The 26,755-nt window shown below is 43.4% G+C and overlaps 1 long non-coding RNA gene across 1 annotated transcript in view; it reads left to right on the top strand.

Moving 5' to 3' along the window:
• Positions 1-22,408, top strand: part of LOC106146605 — a 41,379-nt gene extending 18,971 nt beyond the window's left edge. The window contains exon 4 of the long non-coding RNA XR_001231113.1: positions 22,334-22,408. This is a non-coding gene — a long non-coding RNA (uncharacterized LOC106146605). The remainder of the gene's footprint in view (positions 1-22,333) is intronic.
• Positions 22,409-26,755: the final 4,347 nt, after the last annotated feature.

Here is a 26,755-nt window from a genome sequence, read left to right as displayed (position 1 = left end):
TTTGTTCTCGCGTCCTGGCCTCCGGGATTGGGTGCGGCCTACCTGGCTCTTTGGGCGCTTTTCGGCTGGGAATCGCGGTGGTATGAGTCCGGCCCACTCTCCTCCCTGCTGTCTTTTAATCATAATGCATAGAATGTGCTAAGAATCCAACGGATGCTTGAGCAAATGAGTGAACATGATTTAAAATGGGCCGTAGTATCACAGTTTTACAATTGAAAAATTGAGGATAGATTTGTTAAGAAACTTGCCAAAATGATGCAGCCAGTTGGTGAGAGGGCCGGGATTCAGTCACAGGCCTGTCTGGCTTGTGCTCAGGGACTCACATATGAAAGGTGACTGACACACAGAGTTGCAGTGCCTGGTCCCACCTCCCAAGGAGGGGCTACTGTCAGCAGCCTCTGTGGTCCGCTGTAATGATGCTCTTAGTGAGCTCTTCCCTGTGCTCAGCGTGGTGGATTCTGATTGTGAACGTAAAGGATTAGGTCTTAACTCTGCAGCATCAAGACCTGGGGCAACACTGTTAGAGAATTTGGGGGAATGGCTTTCGGACCCAAAAGCTTTGGGTTCAAATGGCACCTCAGGCACTTTGCTGTCCTCATGTGCAAAGAGGACTTCTCCTGTGGGGTAACCCATGCGATCACTTCAGAAATATGTGTGCAGCACCTACCCATGCCAGGTCCTGAACAAGTTGCCAGGGGAGCACTAGTGAAGGCATAAAAGGCTCCAGGTCCCTTCCTCATGGAGTTTAAAGACTTCTGAACAATGCAAAAGATGATGCACTTAGAATTCCACCCTTGGTGCGCAGGAAGGGCTTGCATTAACTGGAATAGCTTCTCTCGTAGATGACAGGTGCCTGACGGGGATAGCTTCAATAGACGGAGGGGCTCGCATGCCGGCTCAGCGAGTCGACTGCCCCGCACTTCTGCTGCTGCTGAGATCTGACTCTGACTTCTCTCTTCTGCTTTCCTTGGCATAGCCTCCTCCACTGGGAGTCCCAAGCCTCTGCTCTGCCAGCCTGACCATTGCAGTAGCAGAATTTTCACTTCTAAAGGGTCTCAGGGTCAACTCTTCTTGGTCCTGATACTAGTTCCAGAGTAGTCATGGAGACCTAGTTGGCCAGGCCCAGACCACGTATCAGCATGGGATATGTGAGCAGGAGTCCAGCTCTATTCAATCCAAATGGACTGCAGGTGGGGGTGGGATGATCGCCCCTTATCTCCTTCTCTAGCGAGAAGTTAGCACGGAGATGAGGAGGAAAGGGTGATGGGTGGTAGTTAGGATTAATACAACACCCTGTTATGTGAACTACTCCAGACCACAGACGAGGCCTTCTGTGCTCACGATGCAGAGGCTGACAGTGCTGGAGGAGCCTGTAGCAATACACTGATGGTAGCTCTGCACACCAGGGATTCCACCACCTCCCTCAGTTGTGGAACCACAGGCCTAAGACATGTGCAAGGGCTGGGGATGTAGCTGAGTGGTAGAGAGCTTGCCTAGCACACACAAAGCTCTGAGTTCAATCCTCAGTACTATCGAAAAGCAAGACAAAGCAAACAAGACATGCAGGCTGGGTAGAGGGGGCAATCTGTCCGTATTAATCCTAGGGGTGTCAGTGTCAGATGGTCACTCAGCACCAAGTCATCCCTCTGTTTCAAGGTTCCTCTGAGCCTGTGGGGACAGCTGGCACCATACCAGCCTCTCCTTCCCCCTTTCAGTCCTGGGGTCAGACTCTAACATTTAACTGTGCAAGCTCAGGAGTGAGAAAGTACAGACGCCAACCCCCGTGTGACCAGGGCCATGGCCGCTCCTGGCTGTGTCACTTTCGCCATCTCTAAGTGGAGAGCCAGAGGGCCTGTTCTTGGAGTTGAGGATTACATGCCTTTGTGAATGCAGCCACAGCAGACACTCGATTTGTCACTGCTGACTATGATGATGCTATGGGGAGTGAGGATGGGAAACTTACTGGGCAAGCAAAGGGCCGCCAATCAGTTCGTGGGCCTTCCCTGATCCCAAGGCTGTTTATCCAGCATCTTCCACTGCCCTTAGAGGCTCCCTCCGGGTTTCACCTAGGGGTTAAATGACTCTAAAGGGCTCTGTCATCCTCGCCCAGCGCTCTTCTCAAGAGGCAGCCTGGTAAGGACAATCTCTTGACACGTGGGTGTGAACTGGCCTGCCCTTCACTCAGCATGGTCTCAAGCCACTCACCCATATCACTACCCCACTGATGTGGAGAGAGCAGTCCTCCTCCTGGCACCTCTGCTTTCTGCTTCACTGTCTGGACCATAGTACCAGCCCCCAGGAGCTCAGGGAGGAGGAGGACAATACTCTGTAGATCAACCTGCTTAGCTTATTATCATTTCTAGGAAGCAGTCAAGGTAGGAATGCAGTGAAAATATTAGGTGAAATGAGGCTTGGGACTGATCGTAGAGGTGAGTCCAGCCTTCCTCTGTCCCTGATAGCAGAAGAAACAGAAATTCATCGTACTGAGCTTCTGAGCAGAGCTACCTCAGAGGGATCCAGAGACATGGAGCCTTCGGCTTCTCTGAGAGCCTTGGGCATGGTGGGCCCAGAGTCTACTTCCTGGCCTGTTTGTGGAATGCAGATCTCACACATTCATGCTGCCAGAACAAAATACCATACACTGAGTGGCTTATGAACAATAAACAGTTCTGAAGGCGGGGAGGCCCAATGTCAAAGGGCTGGCAGACTCAATATTTGGTGAGGGCCCCATGGATAGCACCTTCTCCCTCTGTTTGCACATGGTGGAAGGGGCAAACAGACTCCCTGGGACCTCTTTTATCCCTCCAGATTTTATTCTTTTTTACTACATGTTTGAAGTACAAAATGATCACATTCTTCATGGGGAGTTGGAACATGTGCATACAATTCCTCAGTTCTTTTTCTATTCCCTTTCCATTCCCCTTCCATCTCTTGGTCCCCTTCCTATTTGCAAAAGATCTATCCCCCTAATTCCTATTATCTATCTTTTCTTTTGCTCTGTAATTTATTGATATTTTGTGATTCTCATGTAAGAGAAACCATGAGGTATGTAAGCTTTTGTGTCTGATTTATTTCACTTAACATTATGGCCTCAAGGGGCATCCATTTTCCCACAAATAACTGAAGTTTATCACTCTTCATGGCAAAATAATCTTCCTTTGTGCAAAACGACCATATTTTCTTTATCCATTCTTCTGTTGATTGACCCATAGGTTGCTTCTAAGGTTTTACTCTTATGAGTTGTGTTGCTACAAACGTGGGTATGAGTGTATCACACTGTAATATATTGTTAACTCTTTTGGGAAGATACCTAGAAGGGGAATAGCTCTAGAAGGGGAATAGCTAGGTTGAATGGAATTTCTAGTTTTAGCTGTCTGAGGAATTTCCATACTGATTCCTATAATGATTGTGCTAGTTTACATCCCAGCAGTGTGGTAGGATTCCTCTTTCCCTGCAGCTTTGCCAACATTTGTTATTATTTTACTTCTTGATGATAGTCATTCTTTTTGAAGCAAAATGGAATCTAAGAGTTACTTTAATTTTCACTTCTTTAATGGCCAGAGATGTTGAACATTCTTTCATGTATTTATTGGCCACTTGTACCTCTTCTTTTGAGGAATATCTGTTCATTTCACTTGCCCATTTTTTGGTTGAGTCTTTTATTTTGGAAGGGCTTAACTTCTTTACTTTGATATATATTTTAGATATTAGTCTTCTTTCTCAGAAATAGCTGGCAAAATGTTTTCTCCATTCTGTAGGGTATCTCTTCATTCTGTTGGTTGTTTCCCTTTGCTGTGCAGAAGCTTTTTAATTCAATATGATCCCATTTGTTGATTGTTGATGTTATTGCTTATGCAACTGGGGTTCCACACAGAGAGTCTTTGCCTATACCTGTGTCTCCAAGAGTTTCACTTATTTTATCTTCTAGCAGATTAAGTATTTCTGTTTTTTTGTTTGTTTGTTTGTTTTTTGTCTTTTTGAGACAGGGTCTCACTACATAGTTCAGGCTGGTCTTGAACTCACTTTGTAGCCCAGGCTGGCCTCAAACCCACAATAATACTCCTGCCTCAGCCTCCCAAGTGCTGGGATTACAGGCGTGCACCAGCACACCATGCTGTTTCTGTTTTAATCGTTAGATCTTTGATCCATTTTGATTTTATACTAGTATGTGGTGACATATGTGGGTCTAGATTCAACCTTCTGCACATGTATCGCCAGTTTTCTCAGCATCATATATTAAAGAGCCTATCTTTCCTCCATTCTATGTTTTTGGCCCCTTTTTCAAAGATCAGATAGCTGGTTTGCTTGGGGTTGTTTCTGCATTCTCTATTCTGTTCCCAATACACATCCGTTTTGTTTTGTTTTGCCAGTACCTTGTTGTTGTTGTTTTTATCACTGTAGCTTTGTGGTGTAACTTTGTATCCAGGATTGTGATCCCTCCTCCTTTGCTTTTGTTATTCAGGATTGTTTCTGCTGTTCTGCATCTCTTCTGGCTCCAAGAATTTTAGCACTGTTTTCTCTAGTTCTATGAGCAAATGCCGACAGTATTTTATTTGAATTGTGCTAAGTCTATATACCAAAAGCATACCTATTTTGACAATATTAGTTCTTCCTGTCCAGGAACAGGGGACATCTTTCCATTTTCTGATGTCCTTTTCAATCTCCTTTTTCAGAGTACTGTAGTTTTCATTGTAGAGGTCTTTCACTTCCTTGGTTAGGTTAATTCCTTAGTATTTAATTTTTCTTGTTGCTATGGTGAATGGTATTTTTTTTCCTAATTTCTTTTTGAGTCAGTTCATTATTGGTGTAGAGCAATGCTATTGAATTTTGTGTGTTGACTTTTTTTAGCCTGCTACATTGCTGAAGTTGGTTATTAATTCTAGGAGTCTTTTGGAACCAATTTTTTAGGTCTTCTAATATAAAGGATCATATTATCTGCAAATAATGATAATTTGACTTCTTCCTTTCCCATAGATATCCATTTTATTTCTTTCTCTTGGTCCTGTGGTCTCTTTTACAAGGACAATAATCCCATTTATAAGGCCAGTGCTGTCAGAATAGATTCACCTCCCCAAAGTCTTGCCCTGTCATATTATCACTTGGATTTTGACATAGACATTTGGGCACATGCAAGCCTTTGGGCTGTATTGTAATGGGCGTTATTGGTTGGTTATCTAACTTCATTCCCTCTGTCTTCCCTGTTAATGGAGCCTCATCTGTGCTCAGGTTTCTATGCCTTGGAGAAGCTCACCTGTTGCTCTTCTGAGGGCTAAATTCTGAATCAAACCTAGTTATTCTTTAATTTTACTCAGCAATGTTTTGCAGTTTTCAGTGTATAAGTCGCACATATCTTTCACCAGGTTTATCCATAAACACTTATTTTTATGACATTACATAAGGTATTTTATTTAAATTTCCGATGATTTGGTGTTAGTATATAGAAGTACAAGAACTTTTGTATATTAATTTTGTGTCATGCTATCTTTCCAAACTCACTTGTTAGGCCCTAATGGCCTTTCTGTAGTTTCTTAGGATTTTCTATGTAGGTAATCATGCCATCTTTAAGGTATAAGCTAGTACAAAAGGTCAGACCTATTGCTTTCTTTCTGATGTGAATGTCTTTTGTTTCTTTTTCTTGCCTTATTGCTCTGGCTGGAATCACCAGTGCAATGTGAATGAGAAATGATAAGAACAGATATCTTACCTTATTCCTAATCTTAAGGAGTAATTATTCATATCACTAAGTGTAATAGCAGCTGTTTGCTATTCCTACTGTGTTTCTATCAAGAATGCACACTGCATTTTATCAGATTTTTCCCTCTTTAATGTACATCTATTTAATGTGATCATATGGTTTAACCTTTTTCATTTGTTGTGATGGTGAATTGCATCCCTGGTTTTCAGAATTTAAACCAACCTTGTATTCCTGGAATAATTGGTCATTATGCATTATCTTGTCTACACAGTATTGGTTTTAATTTGCTAAAATTTAGAGTTTTTTGTGTTTGTATTCAGGAGGAATATTGGTTTGTAGAGAATAGTAATAACCCTATTTTGTTGTTAAGGAAATTGAGGCCAAAAATGATAACAAAACATTCTACAATATGAATAGCTAATTTTAGGGCCAGAATTTGAACTAGCATCAGTCTATTCTGAAAAATTTCACTGTTTCAATTGTAACCTACTGTGCCTCAACTGAAAAAATGCAAGTTTAATACTAGTTTTTAGGTATTCTCATTATAGAACTAAACCAAACAATACTGTGAATGAATAATATGCAATATCTACTGTCAGTTACTATTACATATCATGTTACATTTTAAGAAGTGCCTGTTGGTTGAATACTGGACCTTGGCTGTGTTGCAAAGTAAGACAATCAATATTTGTGGTCTTCAGGTCTTTTGCACTCCGTGGGGCTCAAAGGTCTCCATGGCTACAAGATCAGACGTGTGTCCCACACTATCTTAGTCTGTTTCTGCTGCTATAATAAAATACCAGAGAGTGGGAAATTTGTAAAGAACATAAATTTCCTGCTCACTGTTATGGAAGCTGAGCAGTTCAGGGTGCTGGCAGCTTTCGTGTCTGGTAAGAACTCAGTCTCTGCTTCCAAGAAGGCGCCATGAATGCTGTGTTCTCACATCACAGAATGTGGGAGCACAAAAGGGTCAATGCTGTGTGAAGTCTTTGATAAGGCATTGGTCTCATTAAGGAGAGCAGAGACCTCATGGCCTGATCACCTCCTCGAGACCCTACTCTTCACACTGTCACATTGGAGATTAAATTTCAGTACATGAATTCTGGGGAATACATTCAGACCATAGCATATAATTTGGAGAGCACTTTGGAAGCTAACCCATTCTTAGGTCATTACAAAGCAAAGAATATTCTCCTCTGGAAAAAAAAAAAAAAAGTGCCAGACAAGTGGTTATTAGAGTGTGACCTACTCATGATGATTCATTCAGTTAACCAACAAATATTTCCTGAGGGACTCTTCTGCCAGGTACTATTTTCAGTCCTAGGATATAACAAAAGCAAAATTGATAAGGTCTTTTCCCTTACAGCTCTTGCATCTTAATAAACAATAGAGTAACATGCCTATGTGACCTTAGGAACAATAACATCACAACACTTAAGCGGAAGAAAGTTTGAGGGTACTAGTTACAAAGTGAGTCAGCACTTAGCAGCATCCTGCCCAGGTAGCACAGTCCTCTCAGGACAGAACCTGCAGGTGTCTTTACTTGATGGGTGATAAGCTGTAACTGGCTTAATCTTTTGTTTGTTCACTGAGCCTTGTATTACAGTACTCTTCAGACATAAAAGAGTTATAAAAAGAACCATCAAGGGGGCTGGGGATTTAGCTCAGCGGCAAAAAGCGCCTGCCTGGCAAGTGCAAGGTCGTGAGTTCGGTTCCCAGTACCGGAGAAAAAAAAAAAAAAAAAAAAAAAAGAACCATCAAGAACACTTATGTATATAGGATTCTCATTCTTCCCCTATACCTCCACCCCTCCCGCCGATCCTGGATAGCTTTGTAGTGAGCCCAGACATTAAGTACTTTGCTTTGTTAACATTTCAGCATACGCTGTCAATACAGTATTATTTAAAAAATACAACCATATATTGTATCACACCTAAAAAATAACATTAATTTCTTAACATTATAAATACTGTCATGTTCATGTTTTCCTGGTTACCTTATACTTTTTCATAGATTGTTTGAGCCAGGATCCCCATAAAGTCCTTATTTTGTAATTGCTTGAAATGACTTCTATATCTTCTAACCTGGATATTTCCTCCTTTTTTGACTCCTAACTCTTTGTTGTTGTTAAAGAAACTGGATCCTGTGACCTATAGAGATTCTCATGACCTATAGAGATTCTCATGACCTAGATTCCCACTGTGTCAATTAATGTGTTCCACTCTTCTTTGCATAACTACCAATTCAAAGAGTGATAAAAAATACGATGAATGTCTAAATAAAAAAAAATGGATCACAGTGAAAGACAGTGTCGTTAATCCTCCTAAAAAATGCGCCCCCTCACTTCAAACATACTTATCCCCTTATTATTGTCACTTTCTGAAGCAGTTCTGGAAGTGCTCTTTCATGAATGTCTTTGTGGGGTTAAAAAAATACAATGAATGCTGCTGTCAAGTGCCATTCACTGGTAAGGTGGGCTTGTAACAACATTACAGTGTTTCTTCACTCGCTGTATTTACTGGATCTGGTGTTGTGTGACTCCTGGCTCTTCCCCAAACTCAAAATGACCATGAAAGGTAAATGTTTTGAATCAGTTCAGGACACTGAGACAGCCACAACAGTGCAACTAAAAGCACAAATGAGGACTTCCAGGACTGCTTCAGAAAGTGACAAGAATGATGGGTGTGTTCAAAGTGAGAGAGGATGATTTGAGGGAGAATATTTTCTCCAAACATCATTTTTGGGTGTTTTCAGATTCGGAGGTACGTTGTTCTTTCATAGTTTCTATCATGTTCTTAATTTCATTAGTTTTGGAATATTTGAAATGTTTCATGAGCAGTTCTTCCTGGCATGTTTTCATGATTTGTAGAAACTTTATTACTTTTCTATTTCCTCCTAAAATAACTTTTCATGGTTTTCCACTACAGTACTTTTCTTCTGTTCATTTTCTTAATGAGAGGAATTTTCCTACTTCTAGGAGCTGTATGCTAGGACAAGCTGTATAGTTTGACATATTCCCACCAGCTGGAACCATTGGTGCATGCATGACTGTCTTTCTGAGCAGCTTGAACCACTGGTGGTACAAAAGGAGCGAATCACTTCTATCATTCCTTTTACTAAAAAAATTAATAAGAAGTCTATAAATGGCCTGAATCTAGGTAGTTGCTTGAACTCAAATAATTACTGCTGAAATACAAATGTTAATTAACACTATTCATACCAAATTTATTAGAAATAATAAAAAAATTTCATTAAAAGAAAATCATTTATATTTGTGAATTTCTGTAAAACATCTTATATATAAAGGTTGATCTGTGCAGAGTGTGCAAAATGTTGTAATGCATTTGGCTTTTTTTGGAGCCACAGCAGCACCCATTTTTTTCAGATAGTCATGTAGGTAGCACCAGAGGTTTAAACTGGTGGGAGAATCGAATGCAAGTCAGAGCCACCAGCGGAGACAGGATGGGCTGGGGTCTCCCAGTCCTCTTTAGGAGGCAGTCCTGCCCCCAGGCCCGCCTCCCAAAGTTTCCTTCACTGCCCAGTAGCAACACCTGAAAAGCAAGCCTTCAATTTTGATGGACACACAGACAATTACATGATACCCAAACCACAGCACTTCCTGTGTGACTTGCTTTTTCTTTTGAGAACCTGGCCAGTGTAGGGAGAGAGATGTCAATGGCAGAACTCAACACTTGGGCCTAGGGGCAGGTTCTAAGACCCATGACCTGCTCCCCTGCTGGACCCTTGGTACTGTGTTCAGAGCCACAAACCAACTAGGCCCCATCTTGAGCGTGAAGGAGAAGGCTCTGGAGCTCTTGTTTTATTCCTGTTCCAAAGAAACAAAAATCTCCAGACTTTCTGAGAGCTATGCCATCTGCAATGCCTCCCTCCCCTCCCTCACTTGTATTTAGCTGGATCATCTTTCCTTACCCTGGGCCAGGTGCTCCTCAGCAAAGGCTTCTATTAGAAACAACTTTGCTCCCATTTTGAGTGTTGGGGGCCCAGACCACACCGACACCATGAGGTCCTTGCACTCGGCCATGTATTGGATTTGCAGATCACTCTCTTGATTCTACCCGCTGTGCCTACCAGCAAGCACCTACTAGTGATTGCTCCATCCGTGGCATCTTTGAACAAGCAATTCTGGCAATTCCGGCACTGTCACTGCTATCACATGGGTCTGGAACAGTTGATTCTGCATCCAAATCTGCTAGTATTTGGAGTCTGCAGGGATTGCCTCATCTCCATTTCTGTTGTAAATATTGTTCATGGCTCTTTTGCTTTGTTATTGTAGTTGCTCTCCATATTTTATGGGGAGATATGGGAAGATCCTAAAATTACTTAACCATTTATTATTCCCTTTTAACTTCCTCTTTGTGCCAAGTGCTATGGTTTGAATATTTGTGTCCTTCCAAAATTTATGTTGAAACTTAATCTCTGGTGCAGAAACAGCAAGAGATGGAGCCTTTAGGAGGTGATTAGCTCAAGACTGGGATTAGCGACCTTCTAACGGACTTCAGCTGTCTCTTTTTGGCTTTCCACTATGCAAGGATGCAGCAATAAGGCTCCATCTATGAAGCACAAATCAAGTCTTTGCCAGACCCTCGATTCACTGGCACCTTGGCCTTGGCCTTCCCAGCCTCTGGAACAGTGCGAAACAAATGTCTACTATTAATACATTGCTCAGTCTAAGGTATTTTGTTATAATGGACTGAATAGACTCAGACACCCAGTATGACATCCCAAGAACGTGGATGTGTGATAAGTTCAGCTGGTTAGAAACTTAATGAAATATTCTAACTTGGGGCAGGTTTTTTCACAGACTGTTGGAGTTATAACCCTTGCTTCATTTGGTGCTTGTGGAAAAGCAACCAAAGCAAGAAAAAGTGGACAAGGGAATGCAGCACCAAGGGTCCAGCAGGGGAGCAGGCCATAGGTCTTAGAACCTGCCCCTAGGCCCAAGTGTTGAGTTCTGCCATTGACATCTCTCTCCCTACACTGGCCAGGTTCTCAAAAGAAAAAGCAAGTCACACAGGAAGTGCTGTGGTTTGGGTATCATGTAAGTGTCTGTGTGTCCTGTAGGAGTCCATCAAAATTGAAGGCTTGCTCTTCAGGTGTTGCTACTGGGCAGTGAAGGAAACTTTGGGAGGTGGGTCTGATGGCAGGACTGCCTCCTAAAGAGGACTGGGAGACCCCAGCCCATCCTCTTTCGCTGCTCTGAGTCATAATGTAACCCGTTCCTCCCAACACGTCCTCCCACCATTGCCTTCTCTACCAGACGATGATATAGTCAAGGGGTGGCCCTTGCCAAGCCGGCTGTATGCCACTTGGACCTTGAACCTCCAAAATCATGAGCTGAATAAACTTCCATTTATAAGTGTTATTTTCCTTTGTGAAGTTAAATAATACAGGAAGTGAAGGGAAAATTGCTAAAATTTTTTCAAAATCCTAGCAAACTGCCTGGGAATTCCCCAGTATCCGACAGCCCTGATTTGCATGTGACTCCGGCCTGGCACTGTACAGGGAGAACCACCCAGCTCCGCTCCACCTACCGGCCCCTCCTCCGCCTCTGCCTGGGCCTGGCTGCTCTCTCTTGCTCTCTTTTCTTCTGCTTCCTGGGTGGTGCAGCGCTCTGATGTCCTGAACACCAAGAGTGAGGCTGAACATATGTGAACCTTTCCTAATCCTGCTAATCTTCCTTCAAAAACCTTTCTCCAAGTGTAGGCAACATCCAGATTGTAAAAAGAGAGCCGGAGCAAGCCGCAGCATTTCAATGACAAATAATCCTTGTCCGAGGGGGAGGGAACAGCTACCTCCGCTGGAGATGAAGCAGATGAGCTGCAGCAGGTAGAAATAATTCCCATATTACAGCTCGTAATCTCTGCCACGCAGGGGCAGATAAGGTCTGAATGCAGGAAGAAATCCACCCTGCTTTTAAAGTGGAGAAGTGCATTGCCATTGGCTATGAGGAAGTAATTAGTTGTGACACAGAATTACCAGCTGCACAGTGGTGAGCGGAGCCCTACAAGGCCTGTGATTAGAGAAAGTGAATGGGTGCTACTTGTGAGCTACAAAATCGGTTGAGACATGCGCATGAGGTGAAACATATCTCTGTCTCCTTCTTCTGTCCCTGCAAGAAGGTAGTGAACATCTCCCGAGAGTGACCCGTTGTAGCTGGGCCCATGTCTCCCTGCCACTCACGTTCCTCCAGGTGGTTGGATACCAACGGGTCCTTGGTTTTTACCAAAATAAATGGAAGTGACTTTGTAGATTTATTGACACAGTGAATCATAGAGAGTACAGATCTTTTAAAAATTGGTGGTGGAGGAGGGCCAATGAAGGCAGTAACCAAAATCGTGCCCTGAGAGATGTATGCTAATGGAAACTGGACTGTCCAGAAGGAGACATTCAGGGCTGGGGAAGAATGCTCTCATCTTTTAGAAATGGATTTGCCAGGTAAATAGCCTATTTACTTATTTATTGTAGTACTGGGGATTGAACCAAGACATTTGTACTGATCTATACCCCCATCCCTTTTATTTTTACATTGAGACAAAGCCTTGTTAAGGTGCCCAGGCTGGGCTTGAACTTGTGATCTTCTTGCCTCAGCCTCCTAGAGTCCTGGGATTATTTGTATGCACCACCACGCCTGGCTTATCATTTCTTTTGACAATGCTTCTTTATCTCTGGGCTCCAAACCCTGGGCCAGTGATCCCTATGGGGTAGAGATGAGTCTGCTTCTGCAACCCCCACTAGGGCTTCCTCTAGTGACAGCTGACAGCAAAGCCTCCTCCTCTGGGGAGATCTGCAGGTCAAGGTGCTGGGGATTTCTCAGCACACTATCCACATCTGTCTTTTATAGAATCTGCCTGCAGCCTTAGCAAGGGAGGAATACGTGATCACAGGGGACTAGTTAGGGATTTTGAGCTTACTACCTGTGAACCTTTGCCAGATAAGCCAGACTAGTAAACAAACTCAATACTTAAGCTTGGTGAGTTATTCCATTTCTCCTATATTATGAACAGGACTGCTATTCTGAACAGATGTGGGTTCACCTTAGGTTTTGTGTATCCACGCTCATGGTTACATCTGTCATATGCTCCAGCTAAGTGTGTATATACAGACAGGCAAACAGATACAGTTTCTATATATCATTATAGTATATTGCTTTAATCAATTTAATATATATCAATAAAATTAAGATGATTTTTCTGTTGCTTAAGCCACATCCTCCCCTCTGCACTAGCAATGTTTTTGTTTCACTTGATGTTATTTTTACCTGATTTTTTTTCACTTCTTTTACCTTATTTACCCCATCTTTCATTCTGCAATTGACTTACTGTGTAACCTCTGGGGGGCTCTGTTTCCTTTTCTGAAAAGCAGGTCTGATTAACCCATCTGCCTGAATGCCTAAAGATACGTTAGGATACCTAAAGATATGATAAAAGAAACCAGCTGGACTCTTGTATTTCTCCTGGAGCTCATTGTCTCACACTAGGACAGACTTTAGCTTCTGCTTCTTCTTTAAATTGCATTTTTTCTACCTTCTCTTGGGCTTAGGCCATTTCTGTGGCTTCTAACTTGCCCTAAATTTAGACGGCAATCAGAGCATGATAGTCCTTTCACCGAGTTTCTCAGGTCATTCTAAATTTAGCCCTGTGTTACAGTGTCCACTGTTAAATTTACACACTCTAAAAAATAAACCCACAAAAATAAAAAACTAAACTCCAGAGGTTGAAGCTTGGCTTCCAAATTGGGAATAAGATTGTGGAATAAAGGAGTAGCAAAGAGGAAATAATTAGCACCAACAGCGAGAAACTTTTTATTATCTCAGGGTCTTTTTATTACTCATTGACAGCTGGGGCCTCAATGGTCTCATCAGTAAAATGAGATTATGATGGACTTTTATGAGAGTCCTAAGAAATAATGTATGTAATGCAAAGAAATAATATACATAATTATGAAATGCAAAGAAAAGCACGGTAGTATGAATTTAGCCTGGGGAGCTCATATATACACCATCATCAGTTTATAGTAGAAATGACTCCAAACTTGGATATAAGCCATCTGTCTAAACATGTGAACACTTAGAAGGATTTGTAGCTTTAGAAGATTTAGTAGATACACCCTGAGGGCAAGATGTTGATCTTTTCATCTTTGTATTTCCAGCATCTAATACAGCAATTAGATTTTAGCATGAGCTTAGTAACTGTTAATAGAAAGGACACAGGGAGAGACAGAGAAAAGAGAGAGAAATGGAATAACTTGGATGTTGGTGTTAGTTTTCCTTCACTGTAACAAATACCTGACATAAGCAGCTTATAAAGAAAAAAGGTCTATCTTGGCTCACAGACTAAAGATTTCCACCTATGGGCAGCTGGCCTGTGTTGCCCTTAGGCCTGCCACAAGGTAGTGTGTTAGGGTGGGACACACGGTAGAGCAAAACAGCTCAATCCATCATAAGCCTGGGAGCAAAACACCATGGAAGGGATTGGGGTCCTGTTACGCTCCTTAAGGACACACCCCCAGTGATCTAAGGGCCTCTCACTAAGCCTCATCCCTTAAGGGTCCCACCACCTCCTAACAGCACCGAGCTGGTGACAGAACCTTTAACGCACAGGACTTTGAATCTTGGAAACAGTCTATATGTCCAACAACAAATGAATGGATAAAGAAAATGTGGCATATACACACTGGGGAATACTAATCTGCCATAAAGAAGGATAAACTTAAGTCATTTGCAGTAAAATGGGTGCACCTTGGACCCATAATACTAAGTGAAATAAATCAAACACACAAGCTTAACTGTGTCATGGTATCTATTATGCAAAAAACCCAAATTATAAATAAAGAACAAAATAAAAGATAATAGGAAGTAGGCATATAGATCTTTCTCAAATGGCAAGGAGATTGAGGGGAGCAGGAAGGGGAAAAAAGATGCAGCCACGAGGGGAGGGGAAGGGGCCAGAGAGAGAATTAAGTTGTGCTGTGCACGGACCAACTCCCCATGAGGAATGTAATCCTTATGTACTGCGGACACAAGCTATGCTATCAAAAAAAAAAAAAAAAGATCTAAACTAGCAGAACCTAATCTCTCTGGGCTTCAAATAAACACCTCTTTTATTTTTAAATAATGCGAAACATTCCATAGGAAAACTAACTGAATATTACACTGAATAAAATCATCCTAGATTCACAACTTTGTCAAGCAACATTATATATTTTTATAGTTGTGAATAATCTGCCTGTACTTTCCAGTTTTACTTATTTCTAGTTGTACAAATAATCTTGGAGTTGTCTTACCTATTTTTAAAAAGCCAGTCGATTGGAAAGTACATGAAGTGCAAAGCCAACTCTGCAAGTACCTTAACCTCAGAAAAAGCCTGCTGAGAGTTCAAAAAGTTAAATATATTTTCATTGGTTTTATGCTTTGCAGCCAGCATAGGTCTGCTTCAAAAAAGAACTGCGAAGAGCTAAAGATGGATACATATATTATTTATTTATTTATTTATGTAATCATTAGCCAAGATCACTTGAGCCTAGGAGTTCAAGGTCAGCCTGGGCAACATTGCAAGACTCTGACTCAAAAAATAAGACGTGTGTGATGGCACATGCCTATAATTCCAGCAGTCTGGGAGGCTGAGAAGGGAGGATTGCAAGCTTGAGTTCTGCCTGAGCAATTTAGTAATTTAGTAAGACCTTGTCTCAAAATAAAAAAAAAATTTAAAAGGACTGGGAATACTCAGTGCAAAAGCCTCAATATTGCTAAATAAATTAAGAAATCCCATTTTAAAATTGAGTGGTATCTAAAATGTTCCGTGTCACAAAGCACTATTTCTATTTTTAAAATATTTCCGTAACTCCAAAATAAAACCTTTACACATTAGTTACTCCCCGCTCCCATCTCTCACTGACATTCAGAAGCCACCAGTCTGCTTTCTGTTTGTACGGGTTTTACAGTACACCACAGAAATGTGGTTCATTTATTAGTTCATATTGGTAGTTTATTTCTTTGATTGATAAATAATATCCCATTGCATGGGTATGCCAATTTATTCATCCATTCATCAGTTGACAGACATTTGGGTTGTCTCTACTTTTTGACTCCTATGAATAATACTTCTGTGAATAATACTGTGAATACTATGACTAATACTTTAGTGTGCAAGTTTTTGAGTGGACATATTTTTTCATTTCCTTTAGGTATACACCTAGGAGTGGAATTGCTGGGTCATATGATGTTATGGCTTGTGTCTAAATGTCCTCCCAAAGCCTCATGCAGTCATAGGTGGGGCTTTTTCAGAGGTGGCTGGATCTAGAGTGTGTGACAGTGGAACTAATTCATGGTGCAGTGTTAGGCTCAAGGGCATTAAATTGCCTGGGTAAAATAAAAGGGGCAGAAAAAGCTGTGGTCATCCCCTGTTTGTTTTGCTACCTTCTGTCAACTATGAACTATTTCCCCTCTGCCATGCCACCTTCCTTGGAGCCAGCCAATTATGGACTGAAACCTCTACAAACTGTGAGTTGAATAAACCTTTCCTCCTTTAATTTAGGGTGTCAGGTATTATGTCTTAGCAATGAGAGAAAGGTAACCAAGACATATGATAATGCTAATTACTAGAGGAGCTATCAAATTATTTTTTGAAGGAAGCACACCATTTTTATTCCTAGTGGCATTGAGTAAGGGTTAATTTCTCCATATCCTCACCAATTATTATTATCTCTCTCTTTTGGGGGTAGATACTGGGGACGGAACCAGGGCCTTTGCACTGAGCTACATCCCCAACCCTTTTATTTTTTATTTTGAGACAGGGTCTTGCTAAGTTGCCCAAGCTAATCTCAAACCTTTGATCCTCCTGCCTCAGGCTCTCGGAGTGCTGGGATGACAGTATGTGCCACCATGCCTGGCTTTCTCTTTTTTATTCAAGTCATCAGAATGGGTATGAGGTGGCATTTCATTGTGGTTCTTATTTGCATTTCCCCTGTTGGTGATGATATTGATCATTTTTCATGGTCCTACAGCCATTCATATATCTTATTTGGAAAATGTACTGTATTCATTTGCTATGGTTACTGTAACAAACTACCGTAAACTGTGTGGCTTAAAACTACAGAAATGTATTGCTTCAAAGTTCAAGAGGCTACAACTCTGAAATCCAGGCAGCAGAAGACTCTGAGGAAGAGTTGGGTCCAGGCCTCTCTTCCAGCCTGTGTTGACAGCTGGCATTGCTTGGCTTGTAGACGCAGCTCTCTCTGCCCCCATCTCCACAGGCCTCTTCCCTGTGTCTCTGTGTTTCTTCTCTTCTTAGAAGGACACCAGTCTTGTGGAATTAGGGTCCCACCATAACCCAGGATGATCTCATTTTAACTACTTATATCTCAACAATTTTATTTTCTATTAAGATCACACTTTGAGTTATTGGAAAGTTAGAATTCAGCAACTTGCTATGCTGTGAATATGGGTCATATCTCTCAACAGCCCATATATCAAAGGCATGGTCCCCCCATTGGTGCTAGTGACAAATGCTGTGGACATTTAGGAGGTGAGGCCTTGGGGAAGGTCCTTAGGTCATTGGAGGTGTGGGATCACCCTCCTTCTCCCCTTCCTCCTCCTTCTCTTCCTCTTCTTTTTCCTCCTCTTCTCCTCTTTCCCCTTCTCCTTCTCCTCCTTTTCCTTCTACTTATACTTCTCCTCCTGCTCCTTCTCCTCAACCTTCTTTTTCCTTTTCCTCCTTCTTCTGTCTCTCCCTCCCCATCTCTCTTTCTTCTGGTTTGAGATATAATCTCCCACCATGATGTGCCTCCCTCACCAAAGGCCAAAAAGTGAACTTGCCTAATCTTTTTGGAAAGGGGCACTGCGAATTGAACACAGCTTGCCCAGGCTTGAACCTGAACCTCGAAAACTGTGAGCTAAATAAACCTTTGCTCTTTATAAAGTTAGTTGCCTCTGGTATTTCACTGCAATCATGCAAAGCTGACTAGTGCACAACTCATAGCAAACTCTGCATTCAGATCCTTTGCCTGTTTTTGTCTTTTTCGCATTAACTTGGAATAGTTTTACATATTCAAGACATAAATTATTCTTAGTTATATGACTTGTTCCTTCTACAATTGTTTGTTAGGATTATTTTGGGGAAAACTTGTTATTTTTCTCCATTTATTTATTCATTTATTTATATCAGTATGGACTCTTGGCTCCCTATTTTATTCAGTGGATTATAATCTGATATTCATTCTACTTACTTCTCAATTTGCTCTAGCTTTGTCTATGGGAGATTGCACAGGCTGGCTTCTCTCTCCTTTTGCATGCCTCTTTCATTTTTTGAGACTTTCATTACTTTGCAGCACAGTAAGATGTTCCTGTACACTTTCCCTGTCTCATTTTGAATCACCCTTTCTCTGCACTTTTTCTCCTTTTGGTGCAGGGATATTTAGAAACGGAGGCCTAAGTGCTTGATAGGTTCGCTGTTACTGAGGTGTCACTGTCTCGGGGGGCAGACCTAGTAAACATATGAATGTGCAAAGGTTCACAACAGATAAACCTGAATCATTACAATTTCTATATCTATCTGCATATGTGTATAAGTGATGTACCTATACATTATTATATGACTATTACATATTTATATATATGGCACACACACACATATATATTATATATATGTAATTATTTTTAAATGATGGTTTGAATGCTAATCCAACACCTCTGGCTTCCTTCTAGTATTCTCCCTTAACATCTTTGTGAATCTACCCACCAGTGGGAAGAAATCAGTCTCCATTTATCAGTACATTTGCCTAGTTGTTCAAGTAAGTAACTCATTTGTGTAACATAACCAGTCTCCAAAGGTGTACTGTCTCTGTCCACCATGTATACACCCCACCTCCAGTGCCCCCTGTCCTGGACACCAGCCCTGCTGCTGGGACAGCCTCCATGCTGGAAGGCAAGGGAAGGGAAAAGGATGGGAACAGAAGAACTGGACGCAGTACTTCTTGTGTAAGGACTCAGGTGATGAATTTCATCTGGCTTTTGATGCTGGGAAATACTTGATAGCTTCAGGTTACTTTTAGGCTCTTGCGACCCAGCCTAACTTCTGTTTGCTTACAGTGACAACCCTCCCCTTTGTCCGGCGGAGTCTTAGTCACTCACGAAGACTTGACTTCCCTGTCCTTGCAGGAAAGGTGCTTTCTCCGTGTGCTCTCTTCACCACTACTTTTGTATGGTGCCAGGAAATAGAAACAAGCATAAGAGGCAAACTAGAAATGGGCAAAAATACTGGCAATGCTGACATTTTAATCATCTACTCAATAGACAAATGGGTGGAGGATGGGAGCAAAACACAAGAAAAGATGCCCAACCTCGCTTTCAGTCAATCAAATGCATAAAAAAGAGACCTTGTTCTTCCTTTTCCAACTACTGACAGTGACAAAGCACGAGAATGAGAGGTACAGTGAGGGCCTGGGGGGACTGCCCTCTCCTTGCACCTTTCGGGGTTCAAGCTAGTGGTATTGACTGTCTTTTGATCCAGCCGCCCCATTTCTTAGGAATTTATTTAAAGAAAATGAGAAGAATAATAGTAAACATATGTACGTTGTTATGAGTTGAAGTCAAATGTCCCCTAGAAGCCTCATGTATGTGGCAGGTAATTGGAGTGTGGGGGCGTGATCCTCATCGGTGAAGTCATCCACTGCCGAGTTCATAGTGAATGCGCACTTAGGAGGCGGGGCCTGGCTGGAGCGGTCACTGGGGTGTGGCCTGGAAGGGTGGATTCTTGTCCCTGGTTCCTCCTTCTCTCTCTGCTTCCTGGCTGCCTGGGTTGAGTACATTTTCCTCCACCCTGCCCCTCTACCATCCTGTTTCTGCTTCGGAGCCAGCCGACCATAGGCTGAAATCATTAGCCAAGATAGACCCCTGCTCCTTTAAGCTGCGGACGTTGGGCATTGTGTCCAGTGATAGGAAAGTGACTAGGATATATATGGATGTTCACTGCATCACTGATAATAACATCAAACACTGGGAAAATATAAAGTTCGTCATTAGAAAAACAGTTCAGTAACTAATGATAGGATGGAATATAATGCAGTCTTTGAAAGTAAATCCTCGTGCATTGATATAGAATAAAGCTGTATGTATGGATACATAAAACTCTATTTGTCTTACTCGTAACTGAACAACCCTACTTGTTTAATACTATCCATGTGTTGATGTTGTTGTAAAGATATTACAGATTCTAACTTATTTATTCCTGACATAGCCTTGTTTGGTTGGGGCATAAAATACTTCAGAGTCCACCTTCCCAAACACTACCCTCTGCTGACAATGAAGAAAGGGATAAATGTTTCCAAGTGTATGGCCCTGCTCATATTTGTGTATATATTTGTTTTAATTAAAATATACAAAGCTTTCAACAGTGGTTCTTTCTAGAAATCAAGATTAGTTCATGCTAATCATGCACCATAGTTTGAATGCATCCCCTAAAAATCCATGTGTTTAAAACTTAATCACTGAATTCCTGTGTTTATGGTATTTGGAAGTGTGGCCTTTGGGAGATAACTAGGATTGATATGATCAATAGGGTGGGGCATGTGGCTTTGTAGGAAACACAAAGCCTTACATTTACTCAGCCTGGCCTTATGATGCCTCCCTTATCTAAGGATGCAGCAAGACCTTCCCCAGAGGTCACTCAGATGCCAGCACCATGCTGTTGGATTTCCAGCTTCCAGAAGCATGAGCTAAATGGTCTCAGGTTGTCTTAGTCACTTTCTTTGTTGCTGAGACAAAATACCAGACACCCACAGCCTAAAGGAGGAGAGATTTACTTTGTCTCACATTTCAGTCCATAGTCAGCAGACTCCAAGTCAGAACAGCGTGGCAGAGGGGCCTAGCAGAGGAATGATGCTCACAGCATGGCAGACAGGAAGCAGAGAGCAAAGGGAAGAGCCAGGTAGAGAAATAAACCCATCCAGGCCATGCCTTCAGAGATCCGCCTCTTCCACCCAGACCTCAGTGCCTAACAGCAAGTCAGCTATAAGCTCCCATAATACAGCACCTTCCCGAACTCAACCTATGAGTGCGTGAGAACATCTAGATCTAAACCAAAACACAAGTGTTCAGTTCTAAACTCTGGGCTCTAAAATTTTGTTAGTCAGCAGCAAAGACTTATTAAATCTCCAACTCACTAGTAGGAATGGAGGAAAGACTGCATGGAATTTGATTTAGTAAAAGTGGAATAAAAAAGGGGTAGCAATGACCTTCCATCCATCTGCCAAGTCTTCGTTCTATGAACATCAGGGTATCAGCTCATTGTGTCTTTGGAACAAGAAGTAGGTGCTATTAAACTCACCCACTGTATGTCCGAGGAGGCTGAGGCCCACTGTAAAATTACACTGTGTGCTCTAATTACACAATGTCATTCTTGCTTCTCAATGAGATTCTGACCTGAGGATGAGGGAAGGTAGACCCCAGGAGGGGTACGGATCTGGGGTTTGTGTATGTAAGAAAATATTCTCCCAGCCGGGAGTGATGGCACATACCTATAATCACAGCATTCTGAGAAGCTGAAGCAGGAGGATCACAAGTGTGAGTGCAGCCTGGGCAACTTACTGACTTAGTGAGATCCTGCCTCAAAATAAAAAAGGGTAGGGACATAGCTCAGTATAAAGGCCCTGGGTTCAATCCCAAGTGCCCTCTCTCACACACACCCACACCCACCCACACACACACACACACACACACACACTCCAAGAAGAAAAGAGAAGAGAAGGAAAAGATTTGTAACTGATGAGCGTAGAGCAGGCTGAGGCTCACGACTGTCTGGCTTCATAAGAAAGCAACTTCTCAAGTTCTGTGGATCTCATTGTCCAGCTACCTTGCAAGATAGACTCAGACCAAGAAACTGGAAAGAGGCAAGTAGGAATGAAAGCTCTTCCTCATGTACAAACAGCTAGTTCTGGCGTTCGTGCCTGTCATTCACAGGATCACCCCCCATTCCTAGTGATACCGAATTATCATTGCAATAATGACAAACACTTACTGCGTCTTTACTCCAGTCCCTGCCCTGAGTGTTGGCCATGTATTATTTTATCTAATCTTCTCCATACTTCCCTGAATAAGCACTGTTTCCATTTCCATTTCCATTTCCTCAAGGCACAGAGAAGTTAAAGAATTGTCCCAGGGCCAGGAATATAGCTCAGTGGCACAAGCACTTGCCTGGTAAGTGCAAGGTCCTGAGTTCGATTCCTGGTACCAAAATTAAAAAAAAAAAAAAAAGAATTGTCCCAGAGTGACCAAGTCAGAGGGTTGTGACACTTACTGTTGCTGACACCTTGTCGACTGGCTGTCTGGCTTCACGGCCCATAGAAATAGCAGGACAGAGCGAGGACAGAGGGAAGGAAGGGTGACAGCTGAGGAACAGAGAAAAGCGATAAAAGGGAGGTGCCAAACCTCCGAAGCCCTGGTGGCCAGGTCGGAGCTGAGGGCCGCTCATTGAGAGGAGAAGAATAGCCCAGGGCTGCATTGTGCAGGAGGGAGACAGAGCACTTGCGCTCATTCTACTTCGCTTGACCCCAAGTCAATAAAAAATGTTCGATTCAATTTGATGCCTTCTATTTAAAACCAAGGATGTGTGTGATCCATTGCAGGAAGTGATGGATGTTTCTGAGCACTTGTTACTTTCAACATCTGTAAAAAGAAGACCTTCTACTTGGAAAAGTAATTTAGGTAAGTAACTTAATGTGCCAGGTGACAAGGTACCTGACATGAGGTGCTGGTCAGCATCCGGCTGGGATTATCATGCCACATAAAGATGCTTCCTCAGACTTTAAATCGAAGGTGGGAAACTCATTTTTAGTAAAATCACCCTCACTCCTTCTTAGTTATGAATGATAGTGGTGCTTTCCTTCCTTCCTTCCCTCTGTCCATCCTTTCTTCCTGACTTTCTTCTTTCCTTCTGCCTCTTTCCTTCCTTCTCTCCCTACTCTTCCTCTTTCCTTCCTTTCCTCTTCTTTTTACATTCTTTTTTATTTTCTTTCCTTTCTTCCACCTCTCCTTCCTTCCTTCTCCCATCCTTCCACCCTTCCTCTTTTCCTTCCCTCCCTCTCTCTTTCCCTCTTCCCTCCTGTTTTTCTTTCCTTCTCTCTTTCTTTCTTTACTCTTTTCCCTCCTCCCTCTATCCTCCCCTTTCTCTATCTCTCCTTTCCTCTCTCTCCCTTTCCTGCCACCTCTCCCTTCTTTCATTTCACTTTCTGATGCTGTCCAAGGTTGGAGGCTGGGGATGGGTGTTAAAAGCAAAGGACCTGGGGGCTGGGGATTTAGCTCAGCGGCAAAGTGCCTGCCTGGCAAGCGCAAGGTCGTGAGTTCGGTTCCCGGTACTGGAGAAAAACCAAAAACCAAAAAAAAAAAAAACAACAACAAAAAAAACAAAAGCAAGTTAGGCCCCTTAGCAGCTGTGTGAGGAATCAGGGCTCCTTTGCTTCTCCTCAGAGGCCAAGTAGGGAGCTTCTTGGGGTCCCTAGGCAACCTGTGCAGCCAGCCCGCCTGCCCTGGCTCCCTAGCAGTACTGCTCCCAGATGAAGAGCCCCCTCCAGGGGTTGTGGGATTTGGGGGAGGGACTCCCCAGCACCTTATCTCCACCGTCCTGCCATATTTATTGGTGGGGGCCCGGGCAGAGAAGGCACTGCCTGTTCTTGTTTTAACAGTAATTTACATTGCGGGCTGCCCTCGTGGTCCCTTCCCCTCTGCTCAAGTAAGTGAACACAATGTCTCCATCTTGGTTGCCACAGAAAGGGCGCTTTCTCCGAGGGCACCGTGAATTGGCCGCAACTGCGCTCCTGACAGCCAGGAGCAGGGATGATTATCTAGGGCTGATGAGAGCCATTAACGAAATGGAGTGTGCCATCTCCACTGCACAAATATTTTCCCTGACCATAATACCCTCTTAAGGAGACCTCAAGTGGCCCAGCCTTGTCCCCAGCACTCCCAGGCACACCACTGGTCATTTTTCACGGCTGCTGGCATTTGCAGGGAAGAGAGGGCAAGAGAAAGACAGGACCCGAGAGCATCCCAAGAGATCTTGGCCCTTGTGGCCTATTGTACTTTATCTGGAAGACAAAGAAACTCTCAGGCCTTTCTCTAGCGAGTGGCTTAAGCTTCATCAATAAATCAGAGTCCAGATAAAGCCATTCAGATGTGGCCTAGGACTCCTGATGGTGCTCTGCACAGATCCCCTGCCTGGGACATGTAGGACATGAGAGATTTTTAGCCGAATACATTTTGTTTTCCTTCTCCCCGCCCAACGCTCTTTGTCACTTTCGTCCTTTCTGTCCAGCTCCGTGTGGCATAGAAGATGCGTTTGTAGGCCTGAATCAGGGGGATTGTCTCCATCACCAGACCATTCACGCTCGCCCCTCCCCTGTTGTAAAACACAAGCCAGGCCAGAAACAGCGGCCCCATTGTGCTGCCCCATACCACCCAGATTTCACCTCCGTCTTGGTCTTTGCAGAGCCCCCCTTTTTTGTTTCCAGTCAAAAGAAAGCATTTGCTCGGGGGAGGGGCGGGCTGTTCCTATTGCTTCCAGGATCAGGGAGGTTAAAGGGAAGATTGATGGGAGAAAGTTTACCTAGAAAACCAGGATACATTTCTTGCCAGCCGAGGCCAGTGGTTTCATTGTCCTGGGCCATGTTTTTTGTTAATTATCTCTCACTCTCTCCTTTTATCGAGCAGAAAAGTAGCAAAGCGGGGAGAAAGGAACAGGATATAGGGGTCAGGGGTCCACTTGGGCCACCTAGGTGTTCTATTTGACATGCTGGGGTGGAGCCTTGCCCACTTGTGTGCATGGGGCGTGGCAACCATCGAAATCATAACAAAATTGATCCCATTCTTTATGGGGAAATTTCCCACTCATCAGCCCCTGCTCTGGCCCCTGTATCTTTCCTCCTATCCCAGTGTCTTTACCTTCTTTCTCAGTTCCAATCCCCTGTCCACTGTCTCCACCTCTCTTTCTTTCTCTGTCTCTCTCTCTCTCTCTTTCTCTCGCACATGCACACGTTTGCTCACACACACTTTTTCCTTTCTAATTTTAAGCCCCACAAAATGGTAAGGACGGTTGCAGAAAGGACGGGCGAATGGGATGCGGGACCCATGAGAGAAAGACTAAGCAAGTTGGGCCAAACAAGACCATGTTGTCAAGGAAATAAACCTTGGGGAGGGCAGGCATGAAACCACAGCTGCTGCACTTGGCCAGCCTCGGACGCTGGTGGTAATGACAATGATCCTTCGTGGCAGGGCCCCAGCTCCACACATAAATAGGGCTCAGCCTGAAAGGGGAGGAAATGGAACAAAACATTTCCTTGGGTGCCACTGGCAGAGAAATAACATCAATTTCAGTTGGGGTGGGGGCAGCTAAAGAATCTCCCTGTTTCCCCACATTAGCAAAGGCAAATTCATAACTGGCCAACAAAGTACCTTTGAAATGCAGCTGCGCTCCATGAACACACTGCCTTTTTCCAACCAGAGAGACAACCCTGTCTTGATCAGAAAGAAAGGGGAAAAGAAAAAAAAAAGCACACACTATTGAAAAGGCACAGAGAGGGTAGGAGAAGGGGAGGGAAGTGGCTGAGGGCTGAGGGACAGGGAGGGAGGGGAAGTGCGCGGCTTTGGCAGATGCCAACGATAAGCTTTACCTAGTATAATGCGAGCTTCTTTGCCTTTGCTGCGATGAATGGCCACACAGATTCCGGGAGAGGGGCTGGACCAGGCAGCTGTTGGCCAAACGCAGCGTGTGGCCAGGAAGGAAGGCCACTGGGCGGGCCTTGGCCTCCAGGTACCCTCTGGTGCCCTGGGCCCCCCAGCACCTCGGAGGATAGGCAGCTGCTGCCCCTCGGGAAGGGAGGTTCTGGGAATGTCTTTCACCAGGAAGCCGGAGCCAGGAGCTCTGGTCCCAGGAGCCAGGGACAGGCTCCCACTTTGGGATAAGTGATGACCTTAAACCAGCCAAGTCTTGTGTGCAGAAGTCTATAAGATGAATACAAGATCAGGTGTGAACGTGACTAATATTTAAAATGAGTGAAAAAAGTACAACAAATGACACAAGTTAAAAATATGAACATCACAAAATCCACAGATATTGGGGAGACAGGGAGCTTGCGGTACTGGGGATTGAACCCAAGGCCTTCATACTGAGTTGCATCCTCTGCCCTTCTTTACCACAGGGTCTGGCTAAGTTGCTAAGTTGGCTAAACTCAAACCTGAGATTATCTGGCCTCTGCCTCTCAGAGTACTGGAATTACTGGCATGTGCCACCACACCTGGCTTATATGTGTTTGTGACTCTGTTTGTGTGCATATATGTGAGTGTCTGTGTATTTTTTTTTAATTAACCATGCATGCACCTCTGTGATACATTTCCACAGACCCTCTTCTCACACTGTACATTTCAGACCTTGTTTCTCCTCCCCTACTCACCTACTTCCAATGCTGGGCAACACAGGTTGTGTCCATATCACAGTGTGATTTCCAACCTGGCCAGGAACTGCCAAGTGGAGGCTGGAATATTCCTAGAAGCCATTTCCACACCCCAGTGACTGGCAGTAACTGCAATGCAGAGACATCACTGCAAAGCATGACTGCAAGCCCCCTAAAACATGCCCAGTTTAACTAACTGCCTGTTAGCCACATGCCAAGCATGCTCCCTGCTAGCACAACACCCAGAGACACAGGAAAGTGGGAAAGAGAGTCCACAGCCTTAGTGGATTATGGGTCAAACATTTAACAGATGCAAAAGTTACAAAAGCGTGTGAACATGAGAACCAGTTGGCAGGCTTTCCCCAAGCTTTGCAAGAGACCGTACAAATGAGGGTCCTTTAAGTGTTAGAGTTAAAGCTTCACCAAAAGGTGAAGCCTCTGCCCATGTGGCTTTGAACTATTTCTGTACAGTTGGGTCCTGGTCCCCTTGACAGGATGCCTCTCCCACAGGGCCTTCCCTGAAAGACACCAGGGGAAAATCTCTGGGCCTTATCAAGATACTTGTAAGCTGTATATGTCATGGACTGAAGGCCGCTGCTGCAG

This window comes from Chinchilla lanigera, unplaced genomic scaffold (assembly GCF_000276665.1).
Source record: "Chinchilla lanigera isolate Chin_1 unplaced genomic scaffold, ChiLan1.0 scaffold00006, whole genome shotgun sequence".
Lineage (NCBI taxonomy): Eukaryota > Metazoa > Chordata > Mammalia > Rodentia > Chinchillidae > Chinchilla > Chinchilla lanigera.
The sequence above is the reverse complement of the archived record's forward strand: the minus strand, read 5'-3'. Positions and strand labels throughout refer to the sequence as shown.